Source organism: Lontra canadensis, unplaced genomic scaffold (genome assembly GCF_010015895.1).
Source record: "Lontra canadensis isolate GAN:19392208 unplaced genomic scaffold, GSC_riverotter_1.0 scaffold55, whole genome shotgun sequence".
Classification (NCBI taxonomy): Eukaryota; Metazoa; Chordata; class Mammalia; order Carnivora; family Mustelidae; genus Lontra; species Lontra canadensis.
In genome coordinates, this window is record NW_022631049.1 from 8503632 (window position 1) to 8531554 (window position 27923).

The 27923-nt window shown below is 39.4% G+C and overlaps 1 pseudogene; it reads right to left on the reverse strand.

Annotated features, from left to right (window-relative positions):
- Positions 1 to 3255: 3255 nt before the first annotated feature.
- LOC116878144 lies at positions 3256 to 3352 on the reverse strand (annotated as a pseudogene).
- Between the last annotated feature and the right edge of the window lie 24571 nt (positions 3353 to 27923).

Genomic DNA, 27923 nt, shown 5'->3' on the forward strand with positions numbered 1-27923 from the left:
AATGCAATAAATCACTTGCATTTTCATTTGAAATCATGTTTGCAATCCTTTTTTGTCCATCAGAGGGGTTCTTGTGGCAGCATGAAATTCTGGGTGTCTTTTTGGGAAAAGCTGCTGGACAGTTGTGTGTGTGTGTGTTTTAAGATACCAAAAGGGAAGCATAGAAGCCAAATAAAAATCAAATTATCACCTAGGGCAATACTAGGTGTGCCATTGACTTATCTTTCTTCCCTGTCCTTGCTAGATTTTTTTCCTTTTGTCAGTTTTATTTTTTAATTAATAAAGCTCTCTTCAAGTAAGTGAGAAAATACAGATAAACTATATGACACTTTGGCATAGATCCATCTTTCAGAAATGTTCATTTCTTTTTCACAAAATGGATTCCTAACATTAATTCTGTTTGCATCTGCTTTTTTTAAAAAAAGATTTTATTTATTTATTCATCACAGAGAGAGAGAGAGAGAGAGAAAGACAGCACAAGCAGGAGGCAGGGGAGTAGAGGGAGAAGCAGGCTTCCCACTGTGCAAGGAGCCTGATGATGCGGGGCTTGATCCCAGGACCACAGGATCGTGACCTGAGCCGATGCAGATGGTTAACGACTGAGCCACCCTGGCGTCTCTACACCTGCCTTTTTAAAAACTTTAATCTTGTACTTCCCTATAAGCTTAAAAATGTCTTCATATTATCATTGTTTTTAACGATAGTTTCTTCTACCAAAGGAAAGGTATACCATAGATTTCTTCTACCGTATTTTTATTAGCCCTCTACATTGGAACTTTTAAGTTGTCGTTTTGTTTTGTTTTTAATAGACTATTTTTTAAGGGTAGTTTTAGGTTCACAGCAAAATCAAGAAGTAGGTACAGAGATATCCCATATACCCTCTGCCCCTACATATGCACAGCCTCCCCGTCATCCACACTCTTCACCAGAGCGGCACACTTGTTACAATTGCTGAACCTACACTGACACATAATTATCACCCAAAGTCCTGAGTCTACATTAGGATTCACACTTGATGTCATCCGTACTGTGGGTTTGAACACATATAACACGACACATATCCACTATTAAAATATCATACAACGTGGTTTCACTGCCCTAAAAATCCTCTGTGTTCCTCCATTCCTCCTTCCCCTAACCCCTAGCAGCCAGAATCATATACGATAGAGACTTTGAGATTCTTTTCTTTCTTTTTCCCTTCCTTCCTTCTTCCCTCCCTCCCTCCCTCCCTCCCTCCCTTCTTCCCCTCCTCCTGCTCCTCCTCTTTATCCTCCTTCCCCTTCTTCTTCAACAAGGCTATGGCAAAGATTCTTTTTTTTTTTTTTTAAGATTTTATTTATTTGACAGAGAGAGACCACAAGTAGGCAGAGAGGCAGGCAGAGAGAGAGAGAGAGAGAGAGAGAGAGAGAGGAGGAAGCAGGCTCCCTGCCCAGCAGAGAGCCCAATGCGGGACTCAATCCCAGGACCCTGAGATCATGACCCGAGCTGAAGGCAGAGGCTTAACCCACTGAGACACCCAGGCAGCCTCGAAGATTCTTTATATACATCTCTTTTGGGGAAGAGCTTGAATTTTTAATAAATAAAACATAAAAAGCAGAAACTAATACCCATCTCCCATTACCCAAAATTAATTACTATTGATGTTTCAACACATTATTTCCCAGCTTTTCCATGTATATAAATATTTTTCAAGTATACATATATTCTTCTTTAAAAAAAAGAGAGGAGGAGGGCTGGGGCGCCTGGGTGGCTCAGTGGGTTGGAGCCTCTGCCTTTGGCTCAGGTCATGATCCCAGGGTCTTGGGATCAAGCCCCTCATCGGGCTCTCTGCTCAGCAGGGATCCTGCTTCCTCCTGTCTCTCTGCCTGCCTCTCTGCCTACTTGTGATCTCTGTCTGTTAAATAAATAAATAAATAAAATCTTAAAAAAAAAAAAAAGGAGAGGAAAATGAAAACTCCCTTTGATGACTGTCTTCTAAATTGGTCCCCTCCTTTCTCTGCAGAGTAAATAACTATGATGAGTTTGGTGCACATTATAATCCATTTTTATGCATAATATACATATATCATATATGTATCAAAAACATTTAGTAAAGTCTTATTTTTTTTACACAAACAGTATTGTTCCGCATGTATCATTCCGTAGTTTGCTTTCTCATTCAGTAATCTTTTTGATAATCTGTTCCTATGTAGTTCTACAGAAATCTAATTATTCCTTTATATTACAATGTTACTATCTCTTATTTATCTGTTCCTTATGTATGGAAATTTAGGCTGCTCCTCCTCTTTTTGGGGGGGGTTTATTACAAATAGTAGGTGAACATGCACATGCTTATTTCTTTCTCTTTGTAGATTTGTATCTCTTTCTCTAGGTTAGACACCAAAGGTAGAGTCATTGGGTCGGAATAAGCATAGTGTTTTGTTTGTTTGTTTTAGCATAGTGTTTTTTTTAATAGACAGTGTCAAATTTGTCTTCCAAAATGATATACCTAGTTATCTTCCTATCAACAACCTATATCTGTATTTTCAGAACCTGTACAATGCTTGAATTTGGAAAAAATGTTAAGCTTTGACAGTGTCATGGATGAAATATAGTTTACTGTTTTCAATCCAGTTTCTCAGATTAGGAGTGCAATTAAGCATCTTCAATGTTTAAACATCTCAATGTTTTCAAAGTAAACATACACTTATGGACAATTACCTGATTATTTCTCAGGGAAAATTCCTATCTGATCAAAAACTGTATTCCAAGGCTTTCAGAAGATATTTTGAAAATTCTATCTAAAAATTTGTAACTCTTTATATTCTTATTGAAACCATGATAAAATATTCATTTTCCACACTCTCATAAAATTCTGGATTACTCAATCTGTGTCAATCAGATAAGCAAAAAGTGTGCCTTTTTGTTTTAATTTTTCATTTCTTTGATTATTAGCATTAATTATTTTTTAAAAATCATATCCACATTTTTAAAAATTCACATTCTTATTCATATTTCTTCTCTTTTAGACTATGGTTTCTGACTTTAGCCAACTTTTATATTGGGATATTCTCTTTCTTATTAACCCACTGTCATATAATTTATAAATTCTTCTCAGCTTGACATCTTTTAACTTTGCTTATGATAGTTTAGTTATATACACGTATTTTAAAAATTTTAAGGGTATAAGTATTAACATATTTCCATTGTATTTTCTGCCTTCTCTTTTGTTTTTAATTATTTTTTTAAAACATGGACCATAAAATATGGACCATATAAAATATGGACCATGAATATGAATGTCCTCCTCATGCAAGGGCCATGCTAATCTTCTTGTATTGTTCCAAGTTTAGTACATGCTCCCAAAGTGAGCACTGCCTTCTCTTTTAAATAACTTATGTTTCTTATGTCAAAATGCATGTGCATTATGAAAATTCATTAAAATACAAATAAAAGAAGAAAGTAAAACTCATGAAATTTTACCACCTAGAGATAAGAATTGTTAATATTTTGAAGTATATCCCTCCAGACTATTCCTAGCCATCTCTACTACACATATATATTTTCCAGTAATTCTGCTGAACATGTGACTCAGGAATAATGTTCTAGGTCCGTGGTTCTCCAATGTTGGCACACACCGGAATCACACCCGAAGATGCTTGTTAGAATACAGACTGCTGGGTCCCACTCCCATAATTTAGTGAGGGGAATTTGCATTTCTAACAAGTTCCCAGGTGACACAGATGCTGCTGGTCTTGGTACCACACTTTGAGAACCAGTTTTAGGCTCTCCCCATCTAAACTATCACATTGCAGTCATTCCCTACTTAAACCCTTTTTATGGTTTTTTTCCTGTCTACAGGACAAAGTCCAGACGGCTTGGCAAGGCCCACAAGTCTTTTATGATCTGGGCCTGAGCTGCTTCCTCTCCAGACTCACTCTTCACACTGGGCCTGGCTCTCCACCCCAGGAGGCTGACCCGTGCAGACTGTATCAACAGGTTCTGTGCTTTGCCTTGTGGGTCAGCTGACAGGAGACAGGAGGGTGGGAAAGACAACAATCGTGGTTTTCCCTCCCTTGCCCTACCCTTGGGTTTCTTTCCTCTCAGGTTTGGCAGTGGCTGCCTTCCTCTACCTAATGTCCAAATCAATTTGATTCTTTCCTATAGCTATGGTTCTCACTAAGCTCTGGTCATTTTCTCCTCCATTGGCCCCTTAGGCTTTGGGACCATAACAACTTCCTGCTGTTGTTGGTCTGAGGTGAGCTTTATCATCCCCTTTGGGTTCTTTTTACCTCTGTCCACACCTCCGTGGTCAATCTCTTTATTTCATTCTCTTTAATTACCCCTTTTTGGTCACTCCTTCTCTATCCTGAAGGGACTGGCTAATCCAGGCCCTCCTTTCCTTTCTTACCTTTTTTTTTTTAAGATTACTTATGTATTTGAGATAGAGAGAGAGCATGAGCTAGAAGGGGAGAGGGAGAGGGACAGGACCTCAAGCACACTCCCCACTGAGCAAGGAGCCAGACACAGGGCTTGATCTCATGACCCTGAGATTATAGCCTGAGTCAAATCCAGAAGACAGAGGCTTAAGCAAGTGAGCCACCCAGGCAAATATCCTCCTTTCTATTCTTATTTCCCATAAGCCTTTTTTTAGGCAGGACTCAGTCACACATTTCCCGAACATAGCTGACCCTTGAACAACATGGCGGGGGCTGGGGCGCTGACCCTTGCGCTGTTGAAAATCCATGGGTAACTTTTGACTCCCCCAAAGCTTAACTACTGATATCCTACTGAAACCTTATTGATAACAGAGTCGATAAACACCTTTCAGTTATGTTATATACTATATTCTTACCATAATGGTAGATAAAAGAAAATGTTGTTAAGAAAATCACAAGGAAGAGAAAGTATATTTACAGTTCTGAACAGTACTTATTGGAAAACTCCAGGTATAAGAGGACCCACAAACCAGTGTTGTTCAAGGGTCAACTGTACCATGTAGTTCACAATCCCTTGCTTTTCTCTTTGGCTGAAAAGTCCTTTTACTTTATGCAGAAAACTGCTCTTCTCCCTTTAATCCATAGGTTAAATTCATTGTCTTCATAAAGGCTTCCCTTCTCTTCAAATTTACTTCATATTTCTGGGACTTTTTCATATACAGATATATGGAGATATGTTTCACAAACCATAAAATTCACTCATTTAAAGCACATAGTTCAGTGGTTTCTAGAATATTCTGAGTTATGCAACCATCATCACAATCTGATTTCTGAACATTTCATCACCCCTAAAAGAAACCATGTATCCATTAGTGGTCACTCCCTCACTCCTCTCAGCCCCTGAGAGGGGCAACCCATTCACCTACTTTCTTTCTCTGTGGTTTTGCCTATGCTGGATATTTCACGTAAACAGAATCATACACTCTACTTTTGTGACTGACTTCTTTCACTTAGTTTAATATTATTATGGTTTATTCATGTTGCAGCATGTATCACTCTGCCCTTTTTATGGCCAAATAATATTCCACTATACAGATATGAGACATTTTATTTATCCATTCACCAATTGATAGACATGTGGGTTGTTTCCATTTTTTGGCTATTATGAACAATTCTGGTATGAACATTCATGTACAAGTTTTTGTATGGACATGTTTTCACTTCTCTTGTGTATATACCTAGGAGTGGAATGTCAGGGTCCTGTAGTAACTCTATGTTTAACATTTCAAGGAACTACCAAAGTGCTTTTCAAAGTGCTTGTACCATTGTACATTCTCACCAGCAGTGTATGAAGATTTCAATTTTTCTACAACCTTCTCAACAGTTGTTATTGTCTGTTCTTTTAATTATACCATCCTAATTTACATGATGAAATATCTCCTTGTGATTTTGATTTGCATTTCTTTAATGATTAAGGAAGTTGAACATCTTTTTATATGCTTATTAGCCATTTGTGTGTCTTCTGAGGAAAAATGTCTGTTCTGGAGTCCTTTACATGTTCTGGATATTAGACTCTTATCATAGATTTGATTGGCAAGTATTTGTTTCCATGCTGTGTGTTGTCTTTTCACTTTGTTGATGGTATCCTTTGAAGCACAAAAGTTTTTCATAATTCTGATGAAAAATTTATTTATTTATTTTTAATTTGGTTGTTTATGTTTGGGATATTGTATCTAGGAAACCATTGCTTAACCCAGGGAATGAAGGCTTATTCTAATATTTTCTTCGGAGTTTTCCAGCTTACTCTTACATTTAGATCTTTGATACATTTTCAGTTAATTTCTGCATATGGTGTGTGAGAAAGGCCTAGCTCTTTTTTTTTTAACATGTAAATATTCAGTTGTCCCAGTACCATTTGTTGAAAAGACTCTTATTTTTCCCATTCAATCATCTTCACACCCTTCTTAAAAATCATTTGAACATAAAGGTGAGGGCTTCTGGGACTTTTTGTATACAACTTCACTACAGCACTTACCACATTGACTTAATTTAATAGAATGTAAGCTTCTTGAGTCCAGGAATGGTCCATGTCTGCTAATGTAGGTAGAGCAAGTACTTAAATGCATCTAGTTTTTAAACACACTATTTAAATACATCTTAGTGTTTTCTTCTGCTAAAATGCAAATGATACTTAGGAAAGGACATTATTAATTCCTTACTATGAAAGAGTTCATCAGATTAAGAGAGAACAGGAATTCTAAGGAGGTAAGCACAGGGCAGGTGGGTTTTGATAGAGGAGTTAGGAGAAAGGAAAATATTCAGCATCAGTTGCATAGATTTCACTTGGGTAAGACAATACCTTGGGCAACTGAAAGTGCATTTCCTGGTGTTGGGTCCTTGAAAGGAGCTGTGTGGAACCAGAAAAAAATAGAAATTAGAATGTAAAAGGAATAAACTGAAAAAGAATTCACCTAATTAACAATTTTGTCAAGGGCCAGCCCACTTTCTGGGAAGCACAGATGTCAAAAAAGTTATCAGAGAAGCTTGGATATTCAGTGAAAATGAGCTGGTGGGTGCTGTGATAGAGCACTTGTTTACCTGTTTAGTCAAAGTGGCAATAAAGCATTTAAAAATAAACATGGAAACTAACACAATTAAAATGAACCATAGCTCTATCATAAGTGAGGATTCTTTGGGAGGAGGTGTTTAAATAATAAAGAATACAATAAAATCAACATGGAGCCCAGAACATTTTTCTAAGGCACAGAATGTTTGCTATCTAGGCAGTTTACCCTTAAAGAATAACCCTTCATGTTGTAGGCGAAGACGTTAATCAGTAGTAGACAAACAAAAAAGCAAATAAAAAAAAGCTCAAAACTGAGCAAATATTACTAACATTTTAAACACACTCCCTAGCTTCTTTTCAGACTTGGGTATTAAAAAGTAAGGCAAATAAAATTTACTTTCTGAGTTTTGTCCTTCAAAGTTATTTCAGCTTTCCTTTTCTGACTACAAAGTATGTGGTACTTTGAGTTCTCTTCTCAACCAATTATAGTATCCGGCTGGTTCCCTCAGTATTAGGGAAAAAAAAAAACACAACACTTTTCACATGTTTATTTTATACTTGTATCAGAGGCATTATTTTATCCTTGTGTAAAAGTATTCTTTAACAGATGACACACAGAGTCCCGCCACCTTTTGCCACATGATTTTGTGACCAAGGATGGGAGACATGATTTTGTGACCAAGGATGGGAGACAGCAATTTTCATCTCTAGACTAAGAAATAGAAATAAAATCTTTTACTTTTCCTCAGCACTCCCTCATCCTTGGGGGACCATCAGCTCTCTCATAGTCAGTTCTTTGGGGTATTAGAAATAATTCTAGTGTTTAGACTTTTATGAAGAAAAAAAAAATCTAGAACATAGTAATAGGCTCCAGCTTTGTCCATCTTAAAAGTCAGATTACTTTATTTCCTTAGTTTTCCCTCTACATCTCATCTTGATCCTGCTTTAAAAATTTTTATTTCCAAAAGATTTTTATTTGTTGTTCTTTGATTTTTAATAGCATTCTCTTCTTGTTTCTTAGGTATATCTTCCCTCATTTTAAAAAAGATTTTATTTATTTATTTGAGAGAGACCCAGAGTGCAAGAAAGTAGAGGACCCAAAGGAGAGGGAGAAGCAGGCTCCCAGCTGAGCATGTGGGGCTCCATTCCAGGACCCTCAGATCATGACCCAAGCTGAAGGCAGCTGCTCAACTGACTGAGCCACCCAGGAGCCTGTATATTGTCCCTAATTTCAATGAAGTTATTAATATTCTCTTCAGAAGAGCTCTTCTTACATTTTTACTTCCTCAAAGTACTATTTTTTTTTTTTTCCCAGTTTGGGGGTTTATCTTTGATTTTCATGTTAGGAGCTTTCCTGAGAGAGTGGCAGTCTCTGGATCCTCATGTTTGAGAATAGACAACTGATATGTGTTGCTTTTATGGGGCCTTCTTCCCACCCCACCCTCCTCTTTCTAACCCACTCTCCCCTACAAGATTCAATTCAAGCACTACCTCTTTTTTGGAACTGATTCTGGTGTCCCACCCTGCCTCAACCCTTTCCCATCCCCCAACGCCACCCTACATAGACTGGGAACAAGTCTGGCTCTGCTCTTGGCACAGTCACATACAGCAAGCATCTGTAGAAATAATGAATATAGGAATGCCTACCTCTGACATGTCCTTTATTTGCATTACTCATGGTTCTTTCTCAATTGTGGAAAAATCAGAAGCCCAACAACTGATAAAATGTTGAGCAAATGGGGGCACCTGGGTAGCTAAGTCGGTTGAATATCCGATTCTTAGTTTTAGCTCAGGTCGAGATCTTGGGGTCCTCAGTTCAAGCCCCACATCAGGCTCCACACTCAGCGCAGAGTCTACTTGTCTCTCTCCCTCTGCTCCTTCCCTGGCTCATGCTCACACTCTCAAATAAATAAACAAATAAGTAAAATCTTAAAAAAAAAAAAGTATTGGGCAAACGAATTTATCTATAAGCAAAAGAACAGTCTTCATATTGCCCTGCAGGTCTAAAGCAGAGAAAGAAATGGAAGGGCAGTGAAATTGAATAGGGAAAGGGAAGGCCTCACATATAGCTGGCACTGTGCTAAGTAAATAATTCATGTACTTTAAGTTATTACTCACAACGATCCATGGACAACAATTTATGGACAAGAAGTTGAGGTTCAGAGAGATTGTGATTTGCCATAGGTCACACGTGTATGACTTGGAATCAGGTCTCTCTGGTACATCTAAGCCTGTGATCTGGGGTGTCTCTGGGGGATCAAGACAGGTAGGGTGTCGGCTTTCGTTGTACTTTTGGTACCCTGATGCAATGAACCCCTCCCCAGCCCATTTGACTCCCTCAAGCCTGCCTTTAGTGCATTTATATACTTTCTTAAAAAGTTTTTATTTAGATTCCACTTAGTTAACCTAGTGTGATATTAGTTTCAGGTGTACAATATAGTGATTCAACACTTCCATACAACACCTGGTGCTCCTCACAACACATGTGCTCCTTAATCCTCATCACCTATTTCACCCAACCCCCATCCTCCCCTCTGGTAACCATCAGTTTGTTCTCTCTAGTCGAGTCTGTTTCTTGGTTTGTCTCCCTCTCTCTTCTTTTTTTCCCTTTGCTCATTTGTTTTGTTTCTTAAATTCCACATATGAGTGAAATCATATGCTATTTGACTTTTTTTGCTTAGCTTAATATGCTCTAGCTCCATCCATATCATTGCAAATGACAAGATTTCATTCTTTTTTATGTTGAGTAATATTCCATTACACACACACACACACACACACACACACTATACATATATGTGTGTGTGTATATACATCATATTTATCACATCTTCTTTATCCATTCATCAGTCAATGGACACTTGGGCTGTTTCCATAAGTTGGCTATTGTAGATAATGCTGCTATAAATATTAGGGTGCACGTATCCCTTCAAATTAGTATTTTTGTACTCATTGGGTAAATACGTAGTAGTGCAATTGCTGGGTCATAGGGTAGTTCTATTTTTAACTTTCTGAGGACACTCCATACTGTTTTTCAGAGTGGTTGCACCAGTTTGCATTCCAACCAATGGTGCAAGAGAGTTCCCTTTTCTCTACATCCTGTTGTTTCTTGTGTTGTTGATTTTAGCCCTTCTGACAGGTATGAGGTGAGATCTCTTTTGATTTGTATTTCCCTGATGATCCGTGATGTGGAGCATTTTTTCACGTATCTGTTAGCCATCTGTATGTCTTCTTCACAAGAATGTCTATTCAAGTCTACCACTGATTTTTTAATTGTATTATTCGTTTTTGAGTTTGGTAAGTTCTTCATAGATTTTGGATACTAGCCCTTTCTCAGATATGTCACTTGCAAATATCTTCTTCTATTCCACAGATTGCCTCTTGGTTTTATTTCCTTTGCTGTGCAGAAGCTTTTCATTTATGCAGCAATCTCAATATTTTATTTTTGCTTTTGTTTCCCTTGCCTCAGGAGACATATCTAGAAGAAAAGTTCTTATGGCTGATGTCAAAGAGGTTACTACCTGAGATGTCCTCTAGGATTTTGATGGTTTCATGTCTCACATTTAGGTCTTTCATTCATTTTGAATTTATTTGTGTGTTTGGTGTGAGGAAGTGGAGCTCCTAGCCTCAGCAATCAGACAACAACAACAGCAGCAGCAGCAAAAAGCATCCAAATCAGCCTGGAAGAACTCAAAATTTCACTTGCAGATGATACTCTATAAAGCAAACCCAAAAGACTCCACCAAAAAATTGCTAGGACTGATACACAAATTCAGTAAAATCACAGGATACAGAATCAACGCACAGAAATCTGTTGCATTTCCATACACCAATAATGAAGCAGCAGAAAGAGAAATTAAGAAAGCAATCTCATTTACAATTGCACCCAAAACAATAAGATACCTAGGAATAAACCTAACCAAAGAGGCAAAAGAACTGTACTCTAAAAACTATAAAATACTTTTGAAAGGAATTGAAGAGGACACAAGGAAATGGAAAGACATTCTATGCTCATGGATAAGAGAATCAAATATTGTGAAAATGTCTACACTACCCAAAGTAATCTACATATTTAATGCAACCCTATCAAAATGCCAACAGCATTTCTCACAGGACTAGAATAAGGAATCTTAAAATTTTTACAGATCCACAAAAGACCCTGAATAGCCAAAACAATCTTGAAAAAGAACAGCTTAGCTGGAGGCCTCACAATTCTAGACTTCAGGTTCTATTACAAAGCTGTAGTCATCAAAACAGTCTGGTTTTGACACAAAAAATATAGACACATAGATCAATAGAACAGAATAAGAACCCAAAAATAACCCACAATTATATGTTCAATTAATCTTCAACAGAGCCTGAGAGAATATCCAATGGGAAAAAGACTCTTCAACAAGTGGTGTTGGGAAAATTGGACAGCAATTTGCAAAAGAATGAAACTGGAGCACTTTCTTACACCATACTTTTATTTAGGAGGTTGCTTTTTTGAATCGAGGTTTTCAAAAAGCCAGGGGGCGCCTTGGTGGCTCAGTGTCAGTGGGTTAAGCCTCTGCCTTCGGCTCAGGTCATGATCCCAGGGTTCTGGGATGGAGCCCCACATCGGGCTCCCCGCTCAGTGGTGAGTCTGCGTCTCCCTCTCCCTCTGCGGTTCCTCCTGCTCATGCTTTCTCTGTCCATGTCAAATGAATAAATAAAATCTTTAAAAAAAAAAAAAAAAGGCCAGACAAACAGCTTTACAAAGTCACTTTAACTGAAACCCAGGGATCTTGTTACCTGTGTCCCCCGTAGTGAATGTCTGTATGGCTCAGGGCATAACGCCTTATAAACGTCAACTTTGTATTTATCAGCATGGCTCTTAGCTATAGCAATCAATAAGACATACCCTTCTTTTGCTAATGGCTATAGTAAATGGCGTCTGTCCCTTTACATTAAGAAATCAAATTACAGGGGTGCCTGGGTGGCTCAGTGGGTTAAGCCTCTGCTTTCGGCTCAGGTTATGATCTCAGGGTCCTGGGACTGAGCCCCACATCAGGCTCTTTGCTCAGCAGGGAGTCTGCTTCTCCGCCCCCTCTCTGCCTGCCTCTTTCTGCCTACTTGTGATCTCTCTCAAATAAATAAACAAAATCTTAAAAAAAAAAAGAAATCTCAAATAAATAAACAAAATCTTAAAAAAAAGAAATCTCAAATAAATAAACAAAATCTTAAAAAAAAAAAAAGAAATCACAGACACTTGTCTGCCAATTGACTGAAACAAAAAAGCATTTCCAACAGCAGTACCTCTTTCACTGCTGTTGCTTTTTCTTTCAGGCTTAGCACTAAAAAGGCAGATAAGATAAACAGGATGGGCCTCCTGTTTATCTTCCTTACTTATTCCTTACATGGGCACTGACCATGAAACTAATGAATAAATGAGATTTTCAGGTCTAAATGTCATACACGGCACTGCAAACAAACAGGAAAGTTCTAGAACTTTTCTACAAGCCATCTCTCCACTTAGCAGTGTCAGAGAACTCACCCAACAGATGAGGTTGAGTCCAGGGGCCTGAGGAAATGGAGCAGTTGTGTTATAGGTTATAGTTTTTTATGTAATTTTTTTTATCCCAGGTCATTGGATGTAGGTCCAACCTGATTTGGTAGGTCCAAGGCCAAATTACAGAGTTATCATCTTCATTAACAAAAAATATTGTGAATTTTTCCCATATCTGATTACTGGATTATTACCTTATGTATACTGCAGCTTTCTTCATCATTTAGCCTCTCATCACTTAGCCTCTCCCTCAGGCATGAATCTGGGCTTTGCTTTGCTGCTTCTTGAGAGAATTCTTTGGATAGAACAAGTCATAAAAGCTCAAGTGTATTCATTCCCTTTTCAATCTGTGAGTTTGATCCACCATAAAGCATTCTGACTACATGAAGAAAGGAACTGTGTAAAAAGCAAGTATTATTAATGTAATACTTCCTCAGGCACATTTGCCAACCAAAATATTAAGCTCCCTTTAAAGAAAGGCTTGGGTATTACTAGTTTATCGTTCAGTGAAGGGTTTCTCTGTGTTAAACTATTTCAAGCAAGGTTAATGTCCCTGCAATGTAATGTCATATGTAGTCTTCCAGAAGGAACACTTTGGGGTCTGCAATTTCCCCTGTTTGGGAGGTGCCCTAATTTTTCTTAATTACTGGAATGCCAGAAAAGTGTGCTTTTAACTTATGAGGTCAGTCTCGGATACCGTGTGTCAGCCATCTCTTTATGCTGAAAATGGAAGGTTTCTATTTACCACTTTTCCATTTAAACACATCGCCCATATCTGCTACAAAAATAGATGAACTAAACCAAAATGCTTATTTAAGTCGAGATAACAATCACTGGCCCAATTTTATTTCCAGAAAAGCTCAGAGTATTAGTTCTAGCTTAACCTCCCTCTTTCACTCTGCTCCCTTCCTCTTTCTTTGCTCTGAATGCAACCCTTGAAAAGTCATCTGTCCTTTTTTTGGGGGTAGAATTGGAGCCAACCCCTCCCACCATCCCACCCCCAAGCAAGGTTCCGGTGAGTTTGTGGCTGGACAACAAGGGACCGATCCCATCCATGCTCCCAGAGGGGCCTGGACAAGCACTGCTCACAACAATCCAACAGCTGTCGCAGACAACCCTCTTCCTTTCCCAGCAGAGCACAGAGGGGGCTGAGTCTCCCCAACCACATGGGACATCCAGCTTGTTTTTTTCTCTATAAGGGCAGGTGGACTCCATCCTACCCTTTCCCCCTTAGCCTGCACATCCCCAAGCAGAATGTTAGTCACTCGAGGCTTTGGACATGAAATATGATGCAAGAGCAGGCAGGGAAATCTTAGACATGGAACAAAGCCATTGGAGAACTATTGCATCAGCCTAGGACTTTGATTTTTTTGTTTGTGTCTTAAATGCTAGTTACTATAGCTACCAGGAGCAACAGATATAAAGGTGATAATGGAACCCGGCAGTGGCTTTCCAGGAGGCCTGTGTATCACATTTCTTTTTTGCGCTTTTCTGGCACTGAATGTTCAGTCAAGGATACCTACTTTAATTAATGGTTAAATTGGAATTGAAAATGAATCATAATTTGCCACCTGACGTTGATCATCTGGGACCTCAGAATTCCAGGATTCTAGTTTTCTGCCAAAGGGGGAAGTCTGCATGTTATAGAGCTAATCAGAAAGAGGGTCTCCATGGGGTGCCTGGGTGGCTCAGTCAGTTAAGCGTCTGCCTTCAGCTTGGGTCATAATCTCAGGGTCCTGGGATCGAGCCCCAGGTCGGGGTCCCTGCTCAGTGGGGAATCCACTTCTCCCTTTCTCACTCTCCCACTGCTCTCCACCCCCTCTCAAAATATAAAAATCTAAAAAAAAAGAAAGAAAGAAAAATGGTATCCAAAGTCCATCTGAAGACTTAGCAACATTGTTATTTATTCTGATTTAAACGGCCAAGGTCAGATTTATCCTATTAACTTTAATTTGAAGAAACAATTGGTAGCAATCCCCCTGCTCTCCACTCTTCCTGAATAATTAGATTAGCATTTTTCCATCCCATTAGACATCACAAAAATTCAATCCTATGAAACATGGAGTCTCACGTAAAAGTTATAAAGACTCTTCGTAAAAGCTGGAGACCAAACTATATGATTTTACGGAGTTTCTGCTTGGTCATCTATTTTCTTTTTATTGGTCCTCAGATTGTCTAAAGAGCCATTAAAAACTTGTAGCTTCCCTCTCCCTGAATTACCCAGTTCTGTTGTCAGAGGCCGGGCTATTGGTGAAATTTCCCTTTAGTAAAGCCTGCCCTGCAAAAGCAAACAACTCTGAGACTTATAAAAGAGCTCCTCGAACTTAACAGAGAAGCAAAAAGCAAAACAGCTACTCTGCTCCTGATGGAAATGATTACCAATTCAAGATTACCCACAGAGAAGCCGCTCTCCATGATGCGTGGAAAAGTTTCCAGAACATAATCTAATAATAGCAAAAATAAATAGAAATACTAAATAAATACTCCAACAAACCCACAGTTCACATCACAAATGGAAATCCAGAGTGCTGACAGTGTGCGGGTTTTTCCTGTGACCCAGAGCATGCAGGAGGTTTGCACCCCACCTCGGTGATAGCGTATCAAGGTGTGGAATGTCACTGTGTTTTTCTGTGTGGAAAAAGTGATGTACAGAAAATGGATATGGCTCGCCCAAGGTTATCTCGCGCAGAGGCAAGTGTGTGATGGACGCCAGTGTCCTTGTGCTCAGCTGAGGCCTGCTCTTCTGTTACATGGCCTCTACCAGCGCACAAACTCACTTTCACCGGGAAGCCTTATTACACTTTCCTTACATCTCACTGAGCCTAGTCTGGTCGTGAGAAAATAATTATTGTAACAATAGCTTTAAAAAATGTATGGCAGCAGTGGGGCCCCTGCCTGGCTCAATGTGACCCTTGTTCTTGGGGCTTTGAGTCCAAGCCTCATGTTGGGGGTAGAGATTAGTTAAAAAATAAAATCTTGAAGAAAAAAAGTATGCTGGTAATGTGTGTTCGTTATAGAAAGCCTGAAACTATATTCAAGAAAAAAGAACATAAAAATCAATTGTAGTTCTATCATTTGCATTTCAGTGCATGTCCTTTTAGATATTTTCCTTGACATTTTCATGATATACAAATAACACGTAAATAGGTAATTTTATTTTTTTACCAAGATGGGATCATATAATACATAATTTTATTATTTTGCACATGTAGATTGCTCATATACCAATGTGTTAATAAACCTATTTCTACAACTTTTTAAAGGCTAAATAGTATTCTATTACACAGAATTTGGTAATTATTAACTGCTTTTTTTTTAAAAGATTTTATTTATTTGACAGACAGAGATCACCAGTAGGCAGAGAGGCAGGCAGAGAGAGAGGAGGAAGCAGGCTCCCTGTGGAGCAGAGAGCCCGATGTGGGGCTCGATCCCAGGACCCTGAGATCATGACCTGAACTGAAGGCAGAGGCTTTAACCCACTGAACCACCCAGGTGCCCCTATTAACTGCTTTTTTATGAATTATTATTTTATGAGGTAGGCATGCTGGGAAATACTGGGGTGAACATTTTTATAATTAATGTTTGCACACATCCTTAATTACAAATGCTTAATTACTCATTGATCAGTATCAGTGTAATGATGTTTTTAAGCCTAGCAACTTAGGGACCATGTGCACCATAAAAGCATATTCCTTTGGAAGGCTCCATATCCTGCCTCCCTAGGGCACCACATAAATAGTTATCTGTTGAAAGAGACCTTGAACTTTGCAGTCATTTCTATTTTGGCAATATAGGCAGGCAGGATTTTTGCATCAGGGAGACAGGAGAGATGAACAGTTGAAAGCCCTGGTAAATAAGAAGATTCTTCGTTACTGGAAGCGTTCAGTTCAGTCCCATCCCATACAGGAATGTTCTCTAAATGCCATGGTGATCAAAAACAGGACCGGTGCAAAGGGACAAATTGTGGGGAATAAACTGTGAAGGTCAGATTATCTTCTGAGCAGCCACATGGAGAAAGAAAACTCCCGATGACAGAATCCCATCCACGAGCAGATCAACCTTGAAACATGAACCTTCATGGGATATCATGCATCCTTCTAGGAACTGCAAATCTCCTTGATCTTTCTGCCTGCAGTGTTTTGGAGATGTTTACAGTAAAACTGTAACCTAAGACTTGCCTTTCAGGAAAAGAATAACTGGTAATCTGATCCTAGAAAGCTTTCTGCAATGGGCTTTTTAAATAGTAAGTGAGTGGAAGGATTTCCATTCCCCGCCATGCCCCATGCGGCAAAGGGGAAGGGAACTTACATGTACGCTGTGGCTTCCACAAGCTGAGTGCTGTGGCAAATACTCAACGGGCATCATCTCCTTGCTTCCTCCCAATTGCCTCAGAAGTGACTCATTGTTGTTCCATTTTATATGGGGAGAAACTGAGATTTGGGTGGATTAAAACATTCATCCCCAGTCACATAGTTGGCTAGTCGCAAAGACTAGGCTTGAACACAGTGCTACCAAACTGCAAGTCACATGTCTTTTTTACCACCCTCATGTATTTAAAAAATCTTCCCCACATCTTACCCAATATTGGTGATTCCTCTTTGCCTCAGGCCTCAGTCTTCAGACCTTGTGAGTTGGGATTCCCCTTGCACGTGGTGGCAACCCTGAGAATATAGCCACGAGATGATCTCGAGTGTGACTAAAACTCTACCTTCTTCAGGTGACTGCAAATTCTGAGGGGCTCATAAGCCTGTGTGCTCTGTAAGTGGCACTCACGTGGAAGCCTTTAAACTGGGTGTTCTTGACTAACTTGGTTGGGAGACAAGGCCCTCATTTCAGCTCTCTATTCATAGAAAGGGGCTTGGAGCCAGCCACAGGCTGGGACAACATTGATAAGATTCTGATGAGAAGGACTGCAGAATATAGTTAAAGATTATTTCAACGTCACTAGAGTCCAGTAACTCAATCAATTAGGGATAATCTTAAGAAGAAGAAGAAAAATTTAAAGCAATAATAGTAATTAGCCTTTATTAAGTTCTCAGAGGTTCCTGTTGCTGTCTAAGCATTTTGTACATTTTCTGACCCCACCTGGTGTACTGTAATTCAGTTCTGGCTCTAACCACCCAAAGTTAGCACAGACCCCACATGTGAGGGGTCCGGTCCTTCACAAGCCTGCCCTCACTTCAGATGTGGGGGTCCCCAGGTCACCATACTTCTGACTGGCTACATATGTGGGGGTTCTCACAACCTTTGCAGGCTTGATAATTCACTAAACCAATGCACAGAATTCAGGAAAACACTGTATTTATTATTAAAGTTTTACTCTAAAGGATACAGATCAGGACCAGTCGAATGAAGAGACACATGGAGTGAGGAATGGGAGGGTCCCAAATGGAGAGCTTCTTTGTTTTCTCCTTGTGGAATCAAAGTGTGTCACTCTCCTGGTGTCAGTTGTGTTCCCCAACCAGGAAGCTCCACTAAGTTTTGGTTCCCAGAGTTTCATAGCATATTAAATCATTGGCCACATGAATGAACTCAATCTCTAGCCCAATCCCCTCCCTGCCCTCCAAAAAAGTCAGGAGATTAGGCTGTTACCACATGGCCCAAAACCCCAACCCTCTAATTACATGGTTGGTCTTTTGGGTAACAGCCCCTATCCTGACCCATCTCCATCTTGATAGCACAAACTCAGGGGTAGCCCAGGAGGCTCATAAGTAACAAAGACATTGAGAAATTCCAAGGATTTTAGAAGCTCCTTGCCAGGAATCCAGGACAAAGACCAGAAAAATTCTTTATTATCCAACAGTACACATTATTTAATTTGCTCCTTAAAACATTTCTATGAGATAAAAATTATCTCTATTTTTAGGAGAGAAAATTAATGTTTAGAGAAGCTATGCATCTAGTCAATGATAGAGCCAAGATTCAAACTCAGGTCTCCATGGCCTCAAAGTCTACCCTTGATCTTAATCATTAAGCAATAATGCCTTCTATGTAAGACCCTAATTACTCTTAAGAATGCTATGTAGGAGAGCATGCATGCACACACATGTATTCTGAAGCTTATCATTTAATTACCACAGAAATGTTCTAGTTGAACCCCAATATGCATCCCTCTTTGAGCAAGAAAAGCCCTTGAGTTTTAGATTTTCCCTGACACCATTGCATCTAGCTGTGAGGATACAGAATGCATGTAATTTCTGGGGCACATCTTTGAAAAAGATATTCGTTGTCCTCTATGTTCTCCTTTCTTGCTTTGATAGCTGACACGTGGTCTGGTGCCACCATCGATCATGAGAGTGAGAGCCACCATGGATCATGAAAATGAGAGCAACTCCCTAAAAGGATGCAGGGCAACAAAATCAAAGCCACCTGGCTCCCTGTGACCTTGAACTGGAGCCACAAAGTTGCCCTAGAACGCTCAACTGCTTCTGGCCAATAATGTGTGAAAAAAATAAACTCCGATCTTCCATAAGGCACTGGAGCACTGGGTTAGAAGATCTTGACCCCTACTCTAGCCAGCACAACTACTGGTCTCAAGGTTTTTCTCTAGACTTCCAGTATTGCATAGTGACAGGAAGAGTTAGCATGCCTATGAATGTTACCTGTGTTCAGCATTATATCAGGCTTTATCCCTACTTGTCGCCTGAGTGCTTTAGCGGTGGGTTCCCCTTGTCTACCCTCCTTTATCAGCTTGAAAGGCTTATGTGTTGACTTGGTTGAACTCATGATGAAGCTCACCGTTCCTCCTGTACAAATGCATTCTGCTATTGTACGACAGTCATGTTTTTTTCTTCTATTGTGAAGCACTGTTGATAAATCTCAAAATGAAGGGGGAAATGCCATGAACGTTCGTTCCTTCAGTCCTTCAGACTTGCACTCAAAACGCTGCTGGGCAAAATGTGAATTGTGCAGTTACTGCTCTATGTCATGGTACTGTCCCTAAGCTGACCTTGTTCCTATGCCAAGTTCAGCCAGTTTTGCTGGATTTTGGTCTTGGAGGTTAAGTTTGACTGGAACCCTGGGCCTTTGCTTAGATTTCTCAATAGGCTCAGATGCATTTAAAAATACAACTTAACCCAATGCATCTAACTCAAAAAGAAGTAAGAAGGGTAAAGAACACTAGTTCACCATTTTAAGCTTATAAAATCTGCAACCACTAAAAACCCACTACGTGGCCTTTTAAAACCCAACCTCATGTTTGTCTCAGTGAATTCTTTTATAGCTGGTCCTTAAAAGCAAATACTAACAACATGCTATAGGGCTGTTTCTGAATTGTGCTCACTGAATAACTGACCCAGAGTTTCAAAGCTGACCACTGTTTTCCACCGTTTTAAGGAAGTAGTTTAATTTATGTATAACTGAAACTTAGAGAAGGGTGTGTTTATTTACTTAGTTTGGGATTCCCAAATTACTTAACAGTATTCAAAGCCAGAGAAAGGATTCTGTGTGATGGGAAGACACAATGAAGAATGAAGAAAAACAAAAGCTATCTTCCTATCTTCTTTCTGGGTTTCATGAGAAGTGCCTCATGGTAGCAGATGAAAAAATAACAGTCTGTGAGGTCTATGTATAAGATATCAAAGCACAGTCAGATTTACTTTTGAAGGGCTGAGACTAACCAGTCAGAGAAAAGTGGATCGGAATGGATGCAGTATATAGGAAGATGAGGAGGCAACCTTTCAGAGATGGGGTACCCAACTGATCCCCCTAATTATCTGTCATGGAGTAGGAAGGCCATGAAGAAGATAGCCATGCTGAGGGCCCCTGAGAATCCTATTTCATTGTCTTTCTTTCAACATTTAATCTAACATGCTTTTCTTTTATAATATAACATTACTATGAACTACTTTTATCAGCTAACTTTTCTTAATTCCTAGCAAAGGAAAATACCCTGAAATAGAATGAGGAAAATGAGAATGCAACATTTTATCTCATTTGGTTTACAGGGTACTTGGAGTCATGGAGAGTAAAACCTACATGGTATTTTAAAAGAGGCTTTGCACAACAGAGGACAACTTGGGGAGACTCAGCAGGGAGTGTTGTGAAGATGGCAGATCCAAGGTCAAAAAGGAGACAAGAAGGCAGCAAAGACAAGTTTCCTCCTACTCCCTCTTACTTGAGTAAAATTTGCTAGGTTTCTGGTCAAGTCAGAGGTTCAAAAATCTCTGGCTGTGCCTGTTCCCATAAAACTCTTTCACCCTGGCATCAAGCATTTAAGGAATATACGGGTAGGGGTGCCTGGGGGGCTCAGTCATTGAAGTGTCTGCCTTCAGCTCAGATCATGATCTCAGGGTCCTGGGATTGAGTACTGCATCGGGCTCTCTGCTCAGTGGAGAGTCTGCTTCTCCCTTTGCTGCTGCCTTTTGTCCCCCCTGCTTATCCTTTCTCTTTCTCCCTGACAAATAAATAAATAAGATCTTTTTTAAAAATGTTAAAGAATATACATGTAAAAACAGAAAAAAAATCAGGAAAAGACTTTACATTTGAATTATGAAAGCAGGGTTAAAAACAGATTAATAAGACATACCAGATGTTGGTTATATACAGTTTGGTTGTTGATATTAGAAATCCAAGTTCGCTGAATGAAAGAAAAAAATTGGATGGCAGCATCTTTTCCTGTAAATGTAGTGTAATTATGGTGGATTCATCTTTATAAAATGAGCAAATCAAGTGAATAACATAACTTGACTGAAATATCCAGGAACTGTCACTGAAGTCCAAGTCAGTTTATGTAGACTTAACCTGTTTAAACAACCACTTTGGTGCTTCTTTTGTGGTAAGTGTGAGATCAGTCATTTCATCAAGCCCTGCATTGTTGCAGTTTCTCAACCCTCTTCTGTGTACTGAAGGATTTACATGCAAATAACTGGTGGGCATCTGTGCTTAGAAAACTCCTCTCTTGTTACAACATAAAATGTTATTAATAAGTAAAAGTCTGATTTTTTTTTAAAGATTTATTTATTTATTTTAGAGTGAGAGCGAGAAAGAGCTTGGGAGGGGCAGAGGAGAGGGAGAGAGAGTCCTAAGCAGACTCCGTGCTGAGTGCAGAGCCCAATGAGGGGTTTGATCCCATGACCCTAAGATTATGACGTGAGCTGAAACCAAGAGTCAGACGCCTAACTGACTACACCACCCAGGTGCCCCTGATGTGAGTTTTATATACAAATAAGACCAAATCATTTGAGGGACAATCATTCACCTCTCTGTTGGGGATAGTCTCTCAGCCTTGGGCAAGAATATGATCAACATCATCAAACATTTACTCAGTGCCCTGCAGGAATGCTCTCTCTGCCCTGGGCTCCATGCCTGCTTTTGCTGGGGCTTTACATAGAGTTGAAACTTCAATCTCTCAAGGAAAATTGTAAGAAATCATTTGTGAACCAAGCTCTAAAAATTGGTATTGTTATGTAATTACATCCATGTAACTCACTTATACCAGAGCCGAACTCCAAAAGTCTAAATTTTTAAAAACACCAATATTAAGGTAGACTTGATCTTTGAAACTAAATATCAGGTGACTGAAAACTTTCCTTTCAAGCTTTTTTTTTTTTTTTTTTTTTAGGAGTAGGTTGGGAATGGGAAAAGTTGTCAGGGCTCTGGATAGACTATCTCTGTCACCAGTTTTATACATATAATATATACCTATATACACTTTACACACATATAAATATATATAACGTGTTTAATCTTTAGGTGATTCTATTGTGGGTACTGTTTCAGATTTTTAATTTGGGGAGCATTCTTAATAAATAGTTTTATTCTCATCTCATTTTCCTGAGTTGCACGGAATTATACATCTTTACTAGGCTCAGTGAAATCCTAATACTTGGCTCTTTTCTTCAAAAGAATGGTTTCTTTCAGTACTATTCTTTCCGCTCTGGCTGTGAGATCTGCACTGGTGGCTCAAGAGGACTGGTTTAACCATAACAGTATGATTCTGACCATAAAGAACATCTGCCTTCGGAAACAGCCATCTCTGAGAAGCACACCTATAAGCAGGGGCTGGTGGGAAATCCAGGTAAGCAGCACACATAATCTAGAATAGTGTTCCTGAAACTTGAGTGTTCACGAAAACCACTATGATAACTTGTTAGAGACACAGAATCTTGGACTCTTCAGCCAGAGGTTCTGATTCAGTGGGGTTGGGTGGCTCAAAATATATGATTTTTTAAAAGATTTTATGTATTTGATATATATATAGAGAGATATCAAGTAGATAGAGAAGCAGGCAGAGAGAGGGGGAAGCAGGCTCCCCACTGAGCAGAGAGCCCGATGCGGGGCTCGATCCCAGGACCCTGAGATCATGACCTGAGCTGAAGGCAGAGGCTTAACCCACTGAGCCACCCAGCCGCCCCATAAATGATGTTTTTAACAGTACTCCTGAGTGATTCTGCTGCAGGTGGTCTGTGGGCCACACATTGAGAAACACTGACCTGGTAGATTGCAACACTGGTAACAGATGAGGGTTGAGGATGGCGACTGGCAACAGGAATGTTGCCTCCTGGGAATGGGATGTTGTGCAAGATGGACAGAGCCTTGGCCGAGGAATTCAGATACAGAAAATATTCCGAGAGCTGAACTGGCAGTGGTAGGAGGAAAGTCCCAAAGATCCCATTTTCTCAGCTGAGACAAGTCTCTAGCCTTTGGAATGACTGTTAAGAACAAGGCAGTGCTGTATCTTGGACAATAGGGCCCCAGCCCCAGGGAACCAGGCACCATCTGACCCAGGGTGTCAGGTGGAACCTGGGACTCAGTGTAAAAAAGAACCCTTGTTATGGGTTGAACTATATCCCTTAAAAAGATATATTGACGTCTTAATCCCCACTACCTGAGAGTATAACCTTTTTTTGGAAATAAAGTCTTCATAGAAGTAATCAAGTTAGAAAGAGGTCATTAGGGTGGGCTATAACCCAATGTAACTGGTGTTTTTATAAAAGGGAAATTTGGACACAGAGACAGACGCACACACAGGGAAGGTGATGTGAAGATACACAGGGAAAAGACATCTGTGTGACTAGAGCCATGTATCCATGAGCTTTGGATCACGGGCACATGCCAGAAGCTAGAAGAGTCAAGGAAGTGTCTCTGCTAGAGGCGTCAAAGGAAGCATGGACCTGCCAACTCCCTGATTTCAGACTTCTAGGTTCTATAACTATGAGGTAATATGTTTTTGTTGTTTTAAGTCAAGTGGTTTATGGTATAGACCCTAGAAACCAATACAACCCTCATACTTCTCATCCCTTTGCCACTACCTTGGCTCCAGCCACATGACCATCTATGACCTGGGTGAAGCCTTCCTCTCCAGGTTTGCTTCCTTCTCCTTCATTCTCCACCCTGTGGCTAGAGGAATCTTTCTAAACACAAACTGATCAGTTCATTTGCTTGCTTAAAACACATTGGCTTCCCATTTCTTTTGGGATAGAATCCAAACCCCATGACTGTGCTGTCTAGCCATGCCCATCTCCCCATCCTTGTATCTTGTGATTTACCTGTTTCTCTTACCCTTTACCCACTCACATTCTATCCTCCCAAACTGAGAGTTCTTAGACTAAGTCCTATTTTATTTCTTCCTGGCCTTTGAAGATACTGAATCCTCTTCTTAGGACTCTATCCCCTACCTCTCTTGCTACCTAGATCATGTTGTGCTTTAGGTCTCATCTTGAATGTCATTTCCATGAACCTTGGTTCAATGTCCTTCTTGAATGTTCACAGCACTACTTAGTGTCCCCATGAGCACACTTGTAGTACTGGGTTGTCACTGACTGCTTACCTGTTGGTGTCTGACCCAGTAAATATAAGTTCTTTGAGGCAGGGATCAGACAAATGGTAGCTCCAAAATTTCCATAGGAGTGGATTTGAATGACAATCTGGTTATGAGAAGGGCTCGAAATTTATTTAGGGGAGGGAGAGCTAATGGAGATGGTGGGGTATCTAAAACTTCCCTAAACTATTCCTTATATTGGCACATAATAGGTACTCAAAAATGTTGAATGACTGATTGAATATGTGGGAAGTTCTATGATCAATTCTTGTGCCCAGGTCAGAGCCAGATGCACTGAATCTGAAATGGGACTAAAATATATATATAAATATTTATGTATATTTATATTCATATATATATATATGTGTGTGTGTGTGTGTGTATATATATATATATATATATATGTATAATTTTTCTTATAATTTTTTAAAGTAGTCTTCACACCAAATGTGGGGCTTGAACTCATGACCCTGAGATCAAGAGTTGCATATTCTAAGACAGGGGATCATAGGAGAAGAGAGCTAAAAATGAAACAAAATCAAACCAGAGAGGGAGACAGACCATAAGAGACTCTTAATCTTAGGAAACAAACTGAAGTTTGCTGGAGGAGAGTCAGGGATGGGGTATCTGTGTGATGGACTTTGGGGAGGGTATGTGTTGTAATGAGTGAGGGGTATTATATAAGACTGATGTTTCACAGACCTGTATCCCTGAACACTATATGTTAACTAATTGAATTTAAATAAAAAAAAACCAACAACAATACATTAAAAAAAAAAAAAAGTCACATGGTCTACTGACTGAGATAGCCAGGTGCCCTGGGACTAGAAAATCTTAAAGATTGGATATGGGTGGCTCACGCTGTTGGAAGAGTAGAGATGCAGAGACTGGGGGCCAGCCTAAGCTCTTTTCTGAGAAAGGCTGACTAGTCATTCATCATCACTTCCTCTGGCTTGGTTCTTCCTGTACTCACTGAAAGTTTAGCTCTCATTATTGACTCTTCACCAGCTGCTTCCTTCTTCTGCAGCAAAATTAGAGGGCACCATTTCTCCAAGATGGATGGTCTACATAAAAATGATTTTATTGATTTTTAAAGATGCCACGCAGCAGTCCCCCTCTCCTGGGCTTACTGAATAGATGTGGCTATCCAGGATCCCATGAAATGATGTCTCTTTAGGGAATGGTAATGGTTCCATTATAAATGGACATTAAAATGGAAAGGAATAGGAAGAGAGAAGAAACATAACTGAATATTGGACAGTAAAGACCAACTTTGGAAGAGGAATTTATATTGCCCATGAAGAAACCTAGGAAGAATCCCGACAATCCTATTGTTAGATGGTCAATGGCTATTTATCAAGTAACTTCAAGGAGTATTGTTCTAGAAACTAAGGAGGACATGGAAAGGGGCAAGAACCTCCACAGGTGCATTGTTGGTGTATTAATGGAGTATATACAATAGTGCGTAGCTAACATATTTGGAAAAGGACTGGAACAGAGGAGGAGTCCAGCAGCCATATAGCATTGTAAGTTCCCTGCCTTTATGTTTTCCAGTGCAATTGTAGGCTGCACTCTGGGCCAAGCTGGTTCCAGTTCAAGTACCAACTAAGAGAGATAATAGCTCAGAATGACAGTAGTTGGTGTTGAGAAGAATCCTGAGAGTACACCTAGGCTCACTGAGGAAACAGTGCCAGATCAGTTAGTGATGTCCGTCAGTTAATGAGCAGGGAGAGGAGCAAGAACAAAGACACCGTATTATTTGCATACCTTTTCCTGTTCTAGATCATTGGCAGATATCTGAATATCCTCTAGGACTTTCAGTTCCTAAGTACTACTTAACTGTAAGCTGGAAGTTTGATCTTCTAGAAATTCTTTTGATGAGAAGTAGATCGTGTCTTCTAGGTTGAAAAAAGAGATTCGATTAAAAATGCACAGATATTTATCCTACTTCAAAAAGACTGCTCATTAATAATCAAAGAAACTGAACAAGCAAAATACTCTTTTTAAAACCTATTAAATATTGAAGATGAAAGCAAAAAGAAAATTCAGGGAAATGTACACTCCCATCCAATACTGAACTAAGCACAATTTGGTTTAACCCTTCTGGAAAGCCATTAGGTAATATATATCAAGAGCCCAGAATGTTCATATCCTTTTACTCGATGATTTTAATATCCCAAATTTATCTTAATCATATAATCAATTAGCTATGAGGAGTCATGTTTAAAGATATTTAATATAGCATGGGGTTTTTTAAAAAGATTTTATTTATTTATTTATTTGAGAGAGAGCATGAGAAGGGAGAAGGTCAGAGGGAGAAGCAGACTCTTCATGGAGCTGGGAGCCCGATGCAGGACTCGATCCCGGAACTCTGGGATCATGACCTGAGCTGAAGAAGGTAGCTGCTTAACCAAGCCACCCAGGCGTCCCTAATACAGTATGGTTTTGATGACAAAAAGTTGAAAATAACTTAAATATCTAACAATATGGGATGGTTAAATAAATAATGTTAAATGCATTTAATTGAATAAAATGGGAGCTACAAAAAAATCCCCCAAATTATTTTTAAAAATATTGATACTTTCTATTCAGTGAACATTGCAGGCTACAAAGCACTATGTATAGTCTGATTGTAATTTATGAAAATTATTTTTTCTCTTTAATGGTGTGTGTCTTCAGAGTGTGTCACATGTACACATACACATAAGACTGGAAGGAGATACCCCCAGTGTCAACAGCAATGATTTCTGGATTCGTGCGTGAATTGAAATTATTTTCATTTTCCCCTACTTTTCAGTATTTTTCACATTGAAATGTAAATGAAGGAAAGAAAATAACTGTTTCTTAAAAATTCACCCATCCTCTTAAGTTAACTCTGGGTGGTCTAGTGTATCTACCAGTCTCCAGCTAGGACTGAACAGAATTTTTTTTTTTAATCACAGTTACTTCAGTATGTATCATACAAGACATGCTGCAAGTGATCCTCCTTCCCCTTTTTTATATACAAAGAGATTAAACACTGGAGGGAAAGGGGGCATAGATAATTGGGGTAAAGCCAGGCTGCAATCATTGGCAAGAACTTAAAGAAATTTCGAGGCTCCAGTTTCCTAGTCCCAAACTTAAATCCTACGGAAAGTTCGAGGCTCCAGTTTCCTAGTCCCAAACTTAAAACACTCTGTTCTATTGTTCAAGCCCATTTGTCTGTTACATGCCCTCTAATCAGTTTGGACTCAGTCTGCAGAATTAGACAGGGAATGAAAAGTTTTTTTTTTTTTTTTTCCTTTGTCTCAGCTGCTGTGGTTGAAGTGTTCTCCTCTGAGGCCTCCAAGCTAAATGACTTTCCAAATTCAAAGAGCCCCTCCTATTTTCTGTGACTATGGGATGTTTACAGCTGGACATACTTCATGTAGCCATTCTTTCCCAGTCAACCTCAATGTTAACTTTGTTAACATGTTAATGTTGGGCTCTTATATATTAATCTTTGGCCTTATAATTTGGAGGTAACAAATACTTGGAGTTCTAGTTTTGTAAGATTGTTATCTTACCAGTCACACAAGTGAAAATGACAAGACAGGGACTTCTTTCTTCTTTCTTAATCCAAATAATGCAATTGATTCCATCAAATTGATAGAGTGGGTTATGGGAATAAAG